We start from the raw sequence: 6,408 nt of genomic DNA, 5'->3' as shown, positions 1-6,408 counted from the left end.
CTACTGACATTTTTGGGTTTGACTTTCCTTGAGACTGATGTGGCTGTACCTGTGTGTATGCATGGGCCCTGAGGGGTGATGTGCACCCTCTCTGGCTCTAACCCTGCTCCCAGAGCACCTGACAGCAGGGGGGCAGCTCTGCAGGTGGCAGAGAAAGAGGAGCAATCACCTCTGCAAAGAGGAGCTGTGGTGGAGCTCAGCTTTGCTGCAGCTAAGCCCTTCTGTGGCTCTGCCCTTTGATCAGACAGTAATCCCAGAGCAGTTTTATATATATATATATATATATATATATGTATATGTATATATATATACACACACAAAAACACTTCAGCTGTAAAAAAAAGAGTAATTTTTAATGTCACAGACCACAACAAGGATTCTTCAAACAACCCAAGTTTCATTTATTTTTGTCAACAGCATACCAAAATCAGTTAATAAATCTCACAGAAAGAAAGAATGTGGTTTATGTATTGAAAGGAAAAAAAAAATCCTTAAGAAACAGAACTTTTAAGGCAAGCTAATATATAACTAGCTCTAAAGAAAGAGGAACCTAAGAGCATGAAAGGAACATATTTTCTCAAAGTAGTATCCTATTCTCAGGAACAAAAAAAAATTACTGACAGTCCGAGTCTGGCACTGTTCTCAAGTATTTTCTTATATTAGTAATTTTACATGCAATGAGTGACTTACTAATGTATACTGAGAAAGCAGTTGTTTCTCTTGGATAAGCCAGCTCTTCTTTTCAAAAAGAAAAAGAAAAGCTCTTCTTTTCGTCTCTCATGGCAAGGCACTTCGAACTAGTGTGGGTGATACCATGAGTGGAGGAGCAGCAAGGGAAAAGGGCAGATGCTCCTCCACTTGCTCCTTCTGTGGGCAGCTAGCCTGCATGCCATAATTAAGAGGGAGCATTTCAGGGTGTCCAAACCCAAATCCTGCCCCAAGCAGCACCCCCCAGGAGGAGCCAGGCTGTTCCTAGGAGTCCCAGGGGAGATATCTTCCTCCTATACAATCCTGCACTGGGGGACTAAACAGGGGTAGTGTGAATGTCCCCACCTGTCGAACTCTCCAGTCTAGACTGTCCTTTCATGAGACAACCTGCTGCACACTCCCAAGTGCTCTCTACTGCTGTTTCATTTGGAACAATAAAGCTCACAGTTTCGGCCACCAGGCTCAAACATTTTCTCATACCTATCCACACAGACTTTTCTGATTCTGCCGCAGGACAGAGGGCTCAGCCGGGACTTTAAAGGCAAACTTGGCACAACAGAGCCTAAGCCTCTTCGGAAATTCTCCTAGCTAGTCCTCTTTGGCTGGAGGTAGGGTTGCCATTTCACTGAGTGTAAGCTCGAGACGGATGAGCAGAAGCAGGGATTGAAGGACAAGGGAAATTCTGCAGACCCAAGACCACCTAAATGAAAGATGAAGTAATCTGAATATCACGCAAACAGCACTTAATACCTCATTGCCTTGTGAATCTATTATGTTCTTTCCCTCTCATTTCCAAGTCTTCCTCTATGTGTCCTGAACTGTGATTTGTTGTGATTTGTTTTATACTGCGTAGTGTGCAGGGAAAAAAAAAGTCTAAAATTACATTAACTCCTGTTCATAAATTCCTGATAATTTAAAGAATTTCTGATAACTTCTCTCTCCTTCTCTCCCTCTCCCTCTCCCTCTCCCTCTCTCCCTGTGTCTTGTTCTCACTCTCTCTCAAAATATTGTCAAGCCTACAGTAGAGCACAGTAGCTGTTGTGCCTTAATAATATGATACAGTTATTTTTCATGGACAGAATTGGAAAATTTCTTGTAGTATAACTGAATGGAAAATGCATGTTGGCAGAATGAAACAATACAAACTGGAGCATGACCGGAATCTGAATTTGATATATTTTTGTTCTTGGGGAAGAGTATTGTTGAGACAGTTAGTTCTTAATCATTCCTCACATTCCTCTGCCTGCTGATCACCACCTGCCCACCCACCCATTAAGTGGACATAATGATTTTACTTCTTATATTTCTTAACGCTTTTTATTGACCTCCTCCCTTATCTCACTTTCACTTCCTGTTTTACAGGGGCTTTTTCTGCAGAGCAAACAAATTGACTCAGCATTAATCTCAAATGTCTATATTCTCTCTGGTCATTATTCTTTGTCCTCATTTTAGATAACAAAATAGCTCATGCTAACTATTCAGTATGAGATATTTTATATGCATCCATATGCATATGCATTAAACGCAAGCATATCCAGGAAACATCCTCATGTCATTTTACAATGATGCAGAAGACACGCCTATATTGCATATCCAGACACATCCCTTCATCTCACTGCAGTAAAACCACTGCATTAGTTGCCAGCATCTGTTTGTCATTTCTACAGGTAAACAGTTATCTCCTTCAGCATAAATCCATATTAAATCTTTTTTTGTTAGTTATGAAAGTGGTTTGGGTTATTTTTAATTTGTGTGATTGTGCATGACAGCGTTGTGTAGGAATAGCTGTGCTAGAGAATTGCATTATGTTTCAGGTTTGTTGCTGCATGTGATCCAGTTGTTAATGTAAATAATTTTTGAATTACCAGTGTAGAGGACTTCATAACATTTTTCCTCACTAAAGCTTTTCCTTCAGGCTAATTCTTAATTTCCTGAAGAGGCTTTGAAGGCTTGCAATAGCTAATGCCAACGCTTCCTACATGTTTTATTCATGCAAAGGTGTTTGCTTGCCCTCAAGTGAATGACCAGAGTGCAATCTAAGTTGGTCACTTTAATGCAGACTATGAGCACACTGCTTAGTCTGTACTACAGGATTGATACCTTATTTTAGTATGTGATAAGTAGCTTCAGCAAGCTTTGAATTTAAGCGAGGCCTGGGAGAACTAGAGAAATAGTGCATCCTAAAATCATGACATTTTGAGAGTATCAAAGAAATTTCTCAAGAGGATTTTAGCAATTTTGAGAACCTTCAGATTTTGAGACTGGACTGGAGTTGGCACGTTAAGGTCAAAGAATCTAACCAGGAGAGGTCTCCAGCCTTTGTATAGATTAAATGCAATTTTCTCAAGTTTAAAAAACTTAAAGGAACTGCATCTTAATGGCAATGATTACTGAAGACCATACCCAGAGGCCTTCCAGATACTGTTACCCGGCTAAGGCTCATGTCCAGCAGCATCTTCTCCAGTACAACACTTTCTCAGCACCACAATCTTGAAGGAAATCGGTGGGGATTAGAATTGTTGCTTTAGTGACCCCTATGGAAAAATCTTTTCCCACAGAATTTGGGGGTGTCCCACTCTCACCAACCTGACCATGTTGTCATTGTCCCACAGTAACCTGACCTGGGTGCCATCCTGCCTACCCGTACCTCTACAGCACCTTGACCTGAGTCATAGTGCCTCAATGATACTTTTCCATTTGAACATTGCTCTGGAAACCCTCCTGTTGAAATGCATCCTTAACAAAGCAGACTTTAATTCTGACTCCCCAAAATACCTGCTGTCTGCTTTCAGAAACTGCCAGAGCTGCGAGTGCATCCCTTTTGCATCTGATTTCTTCATGCGGGTGACAGCCTTTGGAGAGCTTGTACAAAGTTCATCTGCTCTGGAGAAGCAGGATTTATCTTTGAACTACCAGAAGCAAATCTACTCACAGTACTGTAACCTCTCTCAGCACTTATTATCTCTAAAATCATTGTAGTTAGAGGAAGTCATCACTGAAGTCATTACATGTTAAGGGGTGTTTTCAAAGAGCAAACAAAGCACACATAAACTTCTGTTTACCCTTAAAAAGCTAAATGTCCTTGATCTTGATCCAAACCTTATTAAAAAAGCTGACATGTCTGCCTTCAAGGAATTTAATAACCTCACAGATCTATCCCTGAAAGAAAATAAAATGTTCCCACAAACAAAGGAAACCATATTTTTCTTAAATATATGAGAAAAAAGGCAACTTGACAGATTACCTTTACAGCTGGAAGTAAAAAAAAAAAACCAAACACCAAGTCAAATGCATCAATAACATGTTCTGATAGTGAAAAAGGGCAAATGTACTACTCAAAAAATCAGTGTTGTAAATCATATCATAAAGTCTTGATTTTGGGTCTAAAAATATTTTCTTCATTTGTGCAAATCAGTTTAAAGATCTTAAGGATAGAGCTTGTTTGAATTTGTCTTCAGATGTCCTTGGTGAGGCTTTCAATGACACTGAATTAACCTTTTCACTTAATCTGTAATATTTGTATATATCTTAATGAATTGGATTTCACCAGTTCTTTTGCATTTAAAGAATTAGATAACTTTGAGGTATTAGACCTCAGCTATAACAAACAATACTTTTTGGTGGCATGTTTGGAACAGAACCTCCTATTTACTGAAAACATTCCTGAAGTAAAAATTATAAATTTAAACTTGAATGAGATTTCTCCATCAGTAACATCTGAACTAAGAAGTTCTTCCCTTCAAAAATTGGGCTTCAGGAAGAACTATCTCATTACACTATGCAGAAATAGAGACATGTATTATATAGGATGGTTTAAGCACCTCAAATATCTGACACATTTTAACTTTTCTTTTAATGGACTTTTTTATATATCTCTGTGACAGCATTTGAAAATCTGCCAAGGAGCTTAAGTGAACTGTATCTCAATAACAACTGAGTACTCACTCTTATCTGGGAAAAACTTAGCTACTTTAAATCCATGAAGCTGTTTGATTTAAGTCAGAACTGATTACAGATAGCTATACAGTTAAAGACTACTATACAATTACACACAGCTGCTTCACACTCTGATTCTGAGACATTGCAACATTGCTGAAGTTTCTATTGAGTTAACTAACAAACAGCGTTGCAGTCCACTATATCTAGAGCTGATTTGTAACCAACTGCAAGCCTTAGACAAGAAAACATTGCTATTGGAAATTATACACATTCCCTTACATAAAAAGAGAACTGTTTTCATTACACCTGTTCATTCCAGAAAACCAAAATTCCTATTTTGTGACTGTATCATCTGCATTAATTCAGTCAACCAAGCACACACATTGCGTAGGACACAGAAGAGGCAGCAGTGACCCACCAGGAAAGCACTGAGCTTTCATCTGGCCTGGAGGAAAGGGGGACAAGTGGGTCCTTCTTTGCTCCAAGGGAAGAGTCTGGGAGCTGGGTATTGCCATGGTGAGCAGCTGGGCACATCATGTCTAGATGGCAGAAAGGCAGTGTTTGCACCCACAAAAAAACACATGGAAGATGCTGTGGCCATAGCCCTGTGGCAGCTGCCAGAGGCGCCCCTGGCCAGGAGGGAGTTATTAAAACATTTTTAATTGGCCACTCTCTATAGACTGTGATTAAAAAAAAAAACAACACAACACAGAAATGTCATAAATTTCCGTTTTGTTGAAATTTTATGCTGCCATTTTCAGACACATGCCTGTTGGGCAGCATAACCACTGTAGTCATCTTCCCTCATTCCAGTGCCTACTTCAGAAGCAGAAGACATCTTTTGGAAGGGCTGTTTTGTCTCGACCAGTTGCAAAGGGACTCATGAAAAGGTTGAATGTAGCCATCTGTTTTACCAAACGAATCCTACATCAGCGGTACACTTTATCTCATGGGCACCTAAGGCTAACTGCTAAGCTTTTTCACATCCCACAGTTGGCAAACATCTGTAATGTAAATCTTCAACCAAGCCATCTATGCAGAGCCTTGTGGTGAGTGTCCCAAACGCACACAGTGCGTGTGCCATCCGACTAATATTTCTGGGGTGGGTCAGGCTTACTGCTCATGGGCTGATTGGCTACTGAAGTTTTTTGCAGGAAATTGGATTTCCTGTGCTGTTGGAGCTGTTGCACAGTTGTGACATGCATGCTGTACACGTGTGCTACAGATTTGGCTGGTTGCCTTGCACCACTTCATATGAGCATCTGCGACTGACTGGCTAGGGATAGTGCACATCCATAACACCCACACAGCTACAGAAAATTTTTGGTGTTCGTATATTTAAAACTGAGGAGGCAGACCAAAGAGAACAAGCCTATCTAACTGACAACCTTACTTCTTTCCAGTAGTGAGATCCCTCCCCCACTTATGGCCAGCTTCTGCCTTCCCCACACTGTGCTGGGACATGCCTGCAAACAGCAGTTATCCATTCCTGAGATCAGCCTTTCTGCGGCCGGTTCCTCTCCACTGTCTGCAAGTAGAGATGATGATGGAAATAGCTCTTCAGTCAGGCTAGTTACCCTGTGGGTAAGAGCTTGTAGCAACGAGCTTGGGATGGACATTGGGTCTGATGCAGAGCAGTTCGGCCTGCAGGATTACTCTTTAACAATCACAGGTTTAAGCTTTTTTAAATTCAAAATTATCTCTTCACCATTGCAGACCAGTCGTGCACCACTACACTTGTTTATCTTCCTTCTCCTCTCT

The sequence above is a fragment of the Nipponia nippon genome, unplaced genomic scaffold (genome assembly GCF_047370975.1).
Source record: "Nipponia nippon isolate SJK-2023a ecotype South Korea unplaced genomic scaffold, ASM4737097v1 scaffold_2, whole genome shotgun sequence".
NCBI classification, from domain to species: domain Eukaryota; kingdom Metazoa; phylum Chordata; class Aves; order Pelecaniformes; family Threskiornithidae; genus Nipponia; species Nipponia nippon.
The sequence above is the reverse complement of the archived record's forward strand: the minus strand, read 5'-3'. Positions refer to the sequence as shown.